Raw genomic sequence first — 10,790 nt, 5'->3', positions numbered from 1 at the left:
TCTACTCCGAGTCTCTCCCGGATGACCGAGCTTCTCACCCAAGTAATTTGCATGCATACAAAAACAAAAAAGCAAATAGGAAATGACGTCAAACAATTCAAAACGGTGTAGAACAAACTTGTCGCTTGCTGTGTACAAGAGTATCAAAGTCAATGACGTCATTAATCCTTGACGTTTTTTTGTCCACGCCTACAGAATGATGTTCTCATTTCAGCCAGAAGATGGCACAGCACAACAATGTCAGTGACGTCATAACACTTATTTTGGAGACAAGTCGCTGAACGAGTGCATTTGGGATCAGTTCTATTGTTTGGGGCATGGCGACCAGTCCTTTCATTTCTGATGACCTTATCAAGATTGAAATCACCGTGATTTTGAAATCTTATAACTGACTAAATTCTGGGCCCATCCACCCGGGACACATTCAAAAATAAAATTATGATTTTGAAATGATACAAGCCTTTGGGGAAAGACGAGGCTTTAGCGTGACTGCATGTAACGTGCTGCTGTTTACAAGTGAGTTGCATGCAGTTTACACAAAGTAATTGCCTTTGGCTGCAAGCGGGGGAATACACAAATATATGGGCGTGCACTACAATCAATAAAAGTGCACGGGCTGGATGGCAGCAGCTGCTCTCTACCCAGTTGAAGATTAAGCAATTAAATAGCCAAACTAATGTTGTTGCTATGTCTTCTATGCTCCAGGGGCTGTGAAATATGGACTATGGAAAAAAAATGTCCACAGTCATTTTTCTTGTTTGTGTATGTGTGAAATGTGCATTAAACAAGTGTCAACAGCATTGCGGGATTTGCATTTTTTTTCTCCCCTTGGGTTTGCTATTCAAATCTTTCGAAAGTGGTCGAGGCGCAAATTATTCAAGATTTTACTAATGGGGATTTGATTTCTATCATTGGTCAAAGTGTCACTTTTTGATGCACTGTTGTGGGGCTGCTGTTGGAAGGTGCGTCGTTCAATTATTTCAACATGGCTCACCGCTATCACAACACTTCTGTTGTTTGTAATGAAATCATGAATGTCAACGTCGTGAAAGAAATAATCATGCATCATTTTACGATTTTTCAGTGCAGCGCAGAGGAAGAGGAACAAATCAATCCGGTTTGAAATAACTGTGCTGCTCCCTTAATTGCACCACGCGGCTGAGGGAGGGGGGAGGCTGGTGTCGGTCCTCTAAAGTCATCACTTTTCAGGGGTACCACAGCAGTGTATCTAAAAATAGATATACAGTACATTGATTCCTACTCTGATATCGGTATTTTTATTTCCTGTTCCATCATCAGGAAAGTAATGTGATGGAGCAAAGACCATGTCTAAGTAGATTGTTGTTCCAATATTGCAGAAAGGCTATGATTAGCAATGTTAGCAAGTGAGCTCATTTCCTTTGCAGTGCAGCCGGTCAAAGCATTTTTCAGCATTTATTGGGCAATTCCAATTTTTAGTTTCTCGATGTATTTTCAGTACATGCTGCCTCACAAAGTTTCTGTGAGCCAATTAGAAAAAGCTTCAGCACAGGCAGAAAGGCAAAACGGCACAATGGGACCCACCCAACAAGCAACGGCAGCGTCTGTATGATGGCCCAGTCAGTCAAGCAGGCTGCTTCGCTCCCTGAACAGCGCTAATCTATTGTTCCCCTCCTGTTTTTTTCACCCAGCAAGAATTTATTATAATCCAGGCGGTTTGATCTACTGAGATACGGGAGCCTTCGATACAGTGGGGCTGGGCTGAACAGCATTTGGCATGCTTTGCCATTGTTATCTCTCAGCTGTGAAGTTTTCCAGGCCTGAAGCTGTGGGGGATTTTACCCCAAGATGAAAAATGAGGTAGCAAGTTGGCTGAGTTCAAGTCGCTCTTAATGAATACTGTCCCCGCAATGTCTTTACACAAAACACCCTCCTTCCTGTGCACATTGTGTTCAGTCCAACACAGGGAGATGAATGAGCACCGATGGGGGATCCCGTATACATGGCGCTGAATCCCAACAGTCCATCAAGCAAACACTTCACCTCCAAAGTTTAATCTTCTCTTCCCCGCTGGACCGGTAAATCCTGTGATTGGGCCCCAGTCATGAGGCCAGCTCTGAAAGCAGCAGGGAAAGCATGCCAGTAAAGATGGGAAGGTTTGTGAGGCTCAGATTAGCCTGTGAGTGAGTAGCGAGAAGTCCAACTGCCCAACACAACACAGACCGCCCCCCCAACTGTATCCAGCTGATAAGATGGGGAGGCTTGATATTTGCACGCCTTCTCCCTTGATCCAGACTTGCTGTGTGCTCTGTGTGCCATGTCAAGTCAAGTCAAGTCAAGTCAAGTTTATTTGTATAGCCCTAAATCACAAGCAGGGCTTCACATAGACAAAAACTGACAATTATTCTCAAACCATCCCTGATCTTAAGCTCCCAAAAGGGCAAGGAAAAACTCAAAAAAAAAAAAAAACTACCAGGGGAAAATGAGAAACCTTGAGAAGGGACCACAGATGGAAGGATTCACCTTTCAGGATCACCAGGTTGCAATGGATGCAGAGAGGGCACAAATAATACATAATATGAAAATCAATGAAAAAGTGGATGTCCAAGTCAAAGCGAAGAGCTGCCGGAGGTGCCCTCGATTGTCCTGGCAGTGTCTTCGAGGAGGTCAAGCTGCAGTTCCCTCATCCTGAATTGGTCCACGAGAATCCAGATAGCCACTGTCAGCTTGGGGGCCATCACAATACAATGGCCCCATAGCCGCAACTATGTCTGAAATTTAACCGAATGAATCATTTGTCAATTAACCATTTCACTATGTTAAGTGTTACCTTTTAATAGAATTAAATAAGAACCAAACAGACAAGATGTTATGGAGTAGATGGAGCTTGGCAACCAAGTGCAGTTTGGACCAGGGTTTATTGAAGCAAATTCAAAAGACTCGGCAAACAGATATGACTTAACAAAACAACAAACCGATGTGATGACATTAAGCCAACAGGAACCAAAAACACATCAAGACAACAATGATCCGACGGGGCGTGAGGGGCAGACAGGACTTATATACACGACAGGTAACAAGAGGCAGGTGAGAATAACCAAACTAATCATTGGCACATAGGAGGGGAGGGGCGAGCACACAAACAGAAACCAAGACAACAGAGACATAGTAACACGGCTGGGGACGAGACGTTACACAAGATAAATTAACACATTGTCAATGAAAGTGTGTAATGGATTAAAGCTGGGAAAGTCAACATTGCATCAGCTAAATTGTTTTGGCCCTAAGGCAAGACAAGCAGTTTCAAAAATTTGCAACAATTCATCTGAGGGTTGAAAAAAACCCTCAAATAATCAAACGCTAGAGGGAGCTGATGCCTCGTCATCATTTCTGTGATACAGCGTGCTCGTGACATTTTTATTCCGCTACGATTTCATCGTGAGAGCAAGAGCACCTTGGGAAGAGCAGAAGATGATTGACACGCTGATGGCTGAAGCGCACTCTCGAAACTCGCCGTCCTCGCCATCTGTCACATTTGGACTAATTGGCTGATAAGTGCTTTATTTGCAACGGGGGCTGCTGATTCTATTTCCTTACAACATGCTCGCAACTGTCTATAGATTCTCAAGTGCTTTCCCCATTACACCGATAATTACGTAAACAAATCGTTAGTTTTGTATCTCTGTGTTTATATATTGACAAGGCTTATGAAAGAATAACTCAAGCGAGAGCACCACACATGAAATACAACTTTGCTGGCTTTACAGCAAAGCCTGAGAGATTTTCTCCAGCCAGCCTTGAGGTGACTCACATCTGACACCACGAAATATTGTTACTTTCACAGATTTTACAGAATATACATTCACCTTGAGAAGTGTACAAAAAAAAAAAAAGGTTCTCTTCTCAGAATTCAGAATCCATAACATGATGGATACACTTGGATGCTTCAACACTTATGCTCTCATCAATCCTGGCTAAGAAATGAATCTCGAACCCATTTGTCAAAGAGATGAATTCCCTTTTTAACTCTTCTTTTCCATCAGATTAAAAACTAGCCTATCCCAGCAGTCATCGCGCAGTAGGCGGGGGACACCCTGAACTGGTTGCCAGCCATTCGCAGGGCACAGACGAACAACCATTCACACTTGCACTCACACCTACGGGCAATTTAGAATGCTCAATCAGCCTACCATGCATGTTTTTGGGATGTGGGAGGAAACTGGAGTGCCCAGAGAAAACCCACGCGGGCACGGGGAGAACATGCAAACTCCACACAGGGAGGGTCCGAGGTGGAATTGAACCGGCACCCTCCTAACTGTGAGGAGGACGTGCTAACCAGTGCGCCACAGAGTGAAATGATAATAAAAAAAAAAAATTAAAACATTTTAAAAAATTAAAAATGAATGAATGAATGAATGAATGAATGAATGAATGAATGAATGAATGAATGAATGAATGAATGAATGAATGACTTCATCTGCATAGATGAGTTCTCATGTTCCAGCCGACAGTTTCAGAACTAAGCTGATTAGTTTGAACGTCTTTGCCTGGCACTGACAGAGACGGACGATGATGAGGAAAGAAATCAAAGCCGGCAAAGCCGATACGTCCCCTCGTGCTTTTTCGTTGACTTCACCCTTATTTCACTGACACGTTTGTCATCTGAGTGCAGAGACTCGACTGATCTTGTATCATGATGTGATTGTATCTCGTTACTTTGTGTACGGTCTGTTGAGAGTCAATCTTTTCAATTTCATGTAAAATGGAGTTTGTGGATGCAATCGAATACGGCAAAGCAAACCAAGGAGAAAGTCAATTTCACTTTTTTTCCCAGAGCACCTAAACGCCTGGGCAGGATTCCATTTTTGTGCAGATGGCATGATGACACGTTTGACGTTGTCTTTATAATCATCCATCCTGCAATTTGCAGTTGTCCAAATTTGCCCATCAAATTTTATTGCTGACATGAGACCAAACATTGTGTTGAGTTATTCTAATGAAAGCAGTTTAAGGTCGACGCAAGCTTCGGGCAGAGACGTCGGCCGCCGCGGCGCTTCATGTTAATGAATGCGCTCGCACCGCCCAGCCAGTGCTGGTGCCAAATGCTGCTTTCTAATGACCTTGCCATTCAAGGGAATCTCTTGTTGCTGCTGGCTTTTAATGAGATTGCCTCATTATAAATTAGGACTTTATTAGTGCTCATGAAAAATAGACAACAGTCCATTAATTCCAAAGGATCATGCTCAGATGAGGCGGGGATACATTTTGAAAAATGACTTTCAGAAGCATTCCGTTCATACAAGCCACATCCAGGTTTACCTTAAAAATGTAAAAATGATATAAGTTGCATCATGTTTAAATAATTGAATGTTTTTAATGACTTTTCCATTGTAAAGAATTCCAAAATATCCACCCGTCTTGCTAATCCTTCAACTGGGGTACGACTGAAGGTAGGCACGCTGCTGCTATTTATTAATTTATTGACAGCTTATTGGTACATCCATCCATTTCCTTTATGGCTCACAAAATGTATCGTTTCAAAGTTGAGTGAGACAGAGACGATTTGACGTTGTTTAGGTCTTGTCGTTATGCAACACTGCTCCGTGACATGTTTATCTTGCTTGAATTAATTGGAGAATTTCCTGTTACCGTGATTGATGTCAGAGCCTTGTGGATTTATCAGAGGGAATCGTCTCATATATATAATATAAACAGATTCTTTTGTTCAGACAATAAATACAACAATAAACAATAAAAATAAATCCAATAAATAAATCTATTGTATGAACAAAATAATCTGTTCATAGTATTACGAAGACATGATGAATCTCATTGAAATAAGGGAATCATCGCGCTCAACCAAAATGAACATGCAGTCTCTTGTTTCGTTACATTCAGACATCAACTCTTCATGAAATGTCAACTGCTTGACATAAACATTCTTTCCGCTTTTAGTTTAGTTTAGTTTATTGTTTAGCACAAATAACAGTGCAAGGAGGGAGACGAAGCCTAGGGCTTGTAAGAAGCTCCACTCCTGTTATATATACAAACAAAGTGCAGAAACAAACAAAGTGCTGTGCAGTCAATTGTCATTCAAATGTTTAAGAAAAGAAAAAAAAAATATATATATATAAGTAAATAAACAAAAGCATAACAAGCTAAATATTATTTTTTTCATATTTATATATGCATATATACGAGTGTGTATGTATACATACATAAACAGATACACGATACAAAAATAAGAAACAAGCGAAACAAAATAGACACTTATCGATGTTGAAGCAATTAAAGAGACAACAGATAGGAATAGCTAAAAGGGAACAGAAGAACTGTAAACAGAAAATAACAAAACAAAACAAGGAAGAGTCTGAGTTAAAATTGTGGATTAAGTTGATGATCATAGTATGGATCAGCTGAGAGCGGTGGAGTAATTATGGACTAGTAGGATCATGAGTGGAGAAGGTGGTGTTTCAGATGCTTTGTAAAAGCTTTCATCACTCCAGAGTTATTTTGGAAAATGTCTGGCTGAACTTTTGCCCTGCTTTGTCTTGAGCAGAGCTAAAGGCACACAAGTGCAATCCACAACCATTCCTTGCGCTTTTACTGAGTCACCTTTTCGATCGGAGCTAATTCATTCTGTGTGAAGTTTCATATCTACCCAGACCAGACACTTTGGTTTCCATTAAGGGTGGAAAGTTGTCCTGGAGTTATTCATAAACACACGTGTGTGTGTGCGTGTGTGTGTGTGAGACGAATCAGACTGTGGAATCTTGGTCCCTCTTAAAGTTGCCTCCTTAGTGGCTCTCACTTGGCATCCTGACGCTTGGAAGCTGCATTGGTGCAGCGTGGCGTGCGGTTTCATCTGCCAAGCAGTCTGCCCCAGCGACGACAAACATCATAATGTTCGCGCCAAAAAAATAAAAGCCATCTCTAATTTGGGAGGTTTTATTTCTAGCTGGTGTCCTTATCTGGCCAAGTCCACTCCACTAAACTATGAATGCGTCCTATTCCAAATTATGCGGAGTTGACACTATATTTATTTTTCCTCATTTCGATTCTGTTCAAGCTTTCTGCCTATTCACGAGCCACAACAAGCTCTTTGTTTGAGAATTGATGTCAGCGGTCGGGCCAAGCGTCTAGCCCCGGCCACGACAAATACAAAAGGACAGAACAAGCCATTCTCTCTCTCCTCCCCTCTGGTTAAAGTCCCTATTTCCACAAGAGTCACCCCGGAATTGCTCTGTCTGTCTCTATGACGGCACAGTGTGAAGCAAAGGCAACTCCAGAGACTGGAACTCAAGGGGAGATAGCAACGGGGAGGCTTCAGTGAGCAAATTAAATGGGAGGTTACAGAGATTTCAAGAAAAAAAAAAGCTGGTTTTTGGCGGTGACTGAAATGCTGATTGTGCAGAAACATGGGACGCATAGCATGAAAAAAAGTGTAACGTTTTTATGGTCGGCTTCATATTGAATAGAAATTTCCTCGACACCATGTTCTCGATGAGGGAGATATTCATGGAGAAATAAAACATTTGCTTTGCTTTCACATGGCATAAACGTGGTTCTCTCCAAACTCAAACACAAGTAAGAAAAACGAACAACCAAATCAAATATTTACTTTGGCTCCTTCCCTAATGCATGCTTCCATTTGTTTCTCCCTTGTATCAAATTAACATTTAAAATAAGTATCTAATTCGTGTGCCAAAAGTAGCACACTTGGCCGCCGCGCAACCATAGTATCGCTTTGCTGAGAGTCGGAGCAGAAAAACAAACCAAAAAAAAAGAAACTGTGCTCCAGGGCCATTTCAAAAACGCAATTACTTCCAAATAAATATGGATGTAAATGTAGTGATTATTCAGTAAATTCTGTTTTTATGGTCAGCGACTTGGCACTGTACCAAAGCCCAAATGAAAATATATTTCTGCACTGATGAGAAAATGTGCTTTAATCATCAGGACGCGGCCAGGCGCTAAATATAGTATGAACATGGAATTCATCGGTTTGACCTTACCGCTTCAAAATTTGAAACATTGCTGTGTAAATGTGGATTAAGAGCTGAGCTGAGCCAAAGAGGTTATCGGAGGGATCGCATCAGACGGCTCGCTGATGGATCCAACAATTATTTGTTTTTCACTCCTGTGCTGAGTTGATTGATTTTCTTGTGCGCTACATTTTGATTGCTCCCACATCCACTTTTTTCACCTTTAAAAAGAAAGGTGTGTTCTTGTCCTGATTTTAGGAAGCAATTGTTTTAGGAAGCAATTGTTGTTATGTACTTTGTTTTTGAACTGTTTTGACTTCTTTGTCACTTGTTCAAGTGTTGAACATGCTGCGTAAATAAAGCTGCCTTGCCTTGCCTTGGCTGGCCGGGACTGGCCTTGCCTTGATGAGAAATGTTTGTGCAGAACACGGCTTTTAAAATTGCAGCCAAAAAGTTCAAACACGGTTTCTTTGGACCACAATCCATTTTCGTTTTTGTTTGGGAGAATTTGTTATGGTGTTATGAAACCAAGGCTGTAAAAGTGACATCAGAGGCACTTCAAATGGCAACCTTGGTGAGCAGACTCATTTAACAAGACTTTGAATGTGAATGGACTCATGAGGGTGTGGATACTTTCGCGCCTACGTTATTTTCCTTTTTTTTATTTTTAACTTTCCCCATTGAAAACTTTTAAAATTTAGTTTCATGGTGGCATGATTTGAAATGATTTATTGGTCTCATTTTTTTTACATCATAAAATTTTAAGATGGGATTGAAGACTTACTAATGGCGGTATGCTACTCTAACAAGAATGACATATTTATTTCATAGCCAAAAAAGAAATAAGAACTCTCAATGACATTGCTTCCATGAGTCTCGCTCTTGTGAAGGATACCCAACATTTGCAGAAATCCTATAACGCTGCACAAAATGTCCTTGTATTGGACTAAATCGACTGTACAAAAATATCCCGGGTCTTGTCAATTAGGAATGGCCCATGAGCATTTTCCCCTGCTTTTGCGGTGTGCGTGTGTGTGTGTGTCTGTGTGTGTGGGACAGACACCAGTGTGAATATACTGTACACAATGAATAATTGATTTGTGGTTCCTGGGTAATGGAAGGAAAAGGTTGCTAGGACAACCAGTAAAACGATGTTTTCTTATCCTGCAACACATGCACTTACACAGTGTGGTGTGATAAGGCCACGTCATTTGGTCCTGCATTAGTCCCTTGACAACTCCTCGACATGGACAGCCATTAATTGCTCATCTGCTTCCATCCCACCATAGAAAACAAACACGTGAAATGGAGCGCACGGCCATTCGTATATTTTTTTCCATAATGAGGAGCTCGCCACAATCTCAATTTTCAGGTTATATGTGTGCTTTATGTGTGCTGTATATTCACCTTAAGTGGCTTTCATGTGAAAGGGATGAACAGCACGTAATAGCAATACAGATCATGTGGTGTCTTTTCTGAAAATCCGTTCATTCGGAACATTAGCAACACACGTTGAGTCAATTTACATTCTGCAAAATAAATAATTGAAAATAATGCTGCTCATTTGACATAAAAGCCGAATCTACCAGTCTTCTGTGTAATGGTAGCCAATTATTTCTTAACCCGTAGGGAGTGAAGGACTATTTGCTATATCTTTTAACACTTACTATATAATGGCTTTGGAAGCTTTTTACTTCACATAAATGGTCCATCCATAGGCACCAATACTCTGAATGGCTCCTTGTCATGTCACGAAGTCATATGGTTGGAGAAGCACTTCTGGAAAGTTGACGGACAAGCTAACAAACTTCACAAGTTGAGTTTATTCATCTGCGGTGTCTCTGTCTTGCTCCTCCGCGTTTGTCAAAACTTTATTAAACAATAGCGGCTTCCAGCACTGCCCGAAACCCGCTAATACAATTGTGACACGAAGACGGAGTGTTTAGCCTACAGAGCCTCGACCTCTGCGCTGCATTCTGAATCCCAATGTAGGCGTTGCTTGTAAAGTTTAACGATAGTGATTTAGAAAAGAAAAAAAATACACGACATTTTGTTCACGGTCATGAAGCGATGGTACCAGAGAAAGTAAATCCTTCTGATGAGGTTGCAATATCCATTGCAGATACTTTGGAATGTAATGATGGCTGCTTAACACGGATGATTTGAAGGATCTTTTGTGAGGATCGTACGCGAGCGCTCCATAAGACGAGCCGGGCGGGCAATGAAACGTTACAGAGCAGCGGAAACTGGGCCACACTGTACTTTCTCTGGACAACAGTCAATTTGGAATTTATGGCTCTAGACTAAAGCAGAGGCAAAGGCTTTCAGGTCGGCAAAAAAAAAAGTAATAGTGTGGAAAGGTTGGCTGTGGATAACAATGACAATGAGGCGGTGAACTGGAAAGGAGCCTTAATAGGTGCTTTCCTGCCCAGGGGAGCACACGCGTGCCTTCTTGGTCATCTATTCACAAGACAGCAATGCTCTCCCCTCACCACCAATCAGCCAATTACAGACACCGGAGCAGAAGCTCTGCAGGCACAAACTCAAGGCACCTTTTATGGGCGGGCGGGGAAATGTTAGGTGGGGGGGTAAGGCGTGACCCCGTCACCAAATCATAACTATGATAAATACAGCTGCAGCTTTATGGCAGTGCTGCTCTTGCTGGTCGTGGAGCCGTCATTCATACGTGGCCGCGAGCGTTGGAACCGGATGGAAAATATGGAAGGGAGAGAGGTTGAAACGTTATACTGAGAATTAATTAGGGTGAGAGGGAAGACGCAAGCGCAACGTGCCTTCTAATGAAGCCAGTTAGGAGGGAGACACTCG

This window comes from Syngnathus scovelli, chromosome 10 (genome assembly GCF_024217435.2).
Source record: "Syngnathus scovelli strain Florida chromosome 10, RoL_Ssco_1.2, whole genome shotgun sequence".
NCBI lineage: Eukaryota > Metazoa > Chordata > Actinopteri > Syngnathiformes > Syngnathidae > Syngnathus > Syngnathus scovelli.
This window is presented reverse-complemented; position numbering follows the sequence as displayed.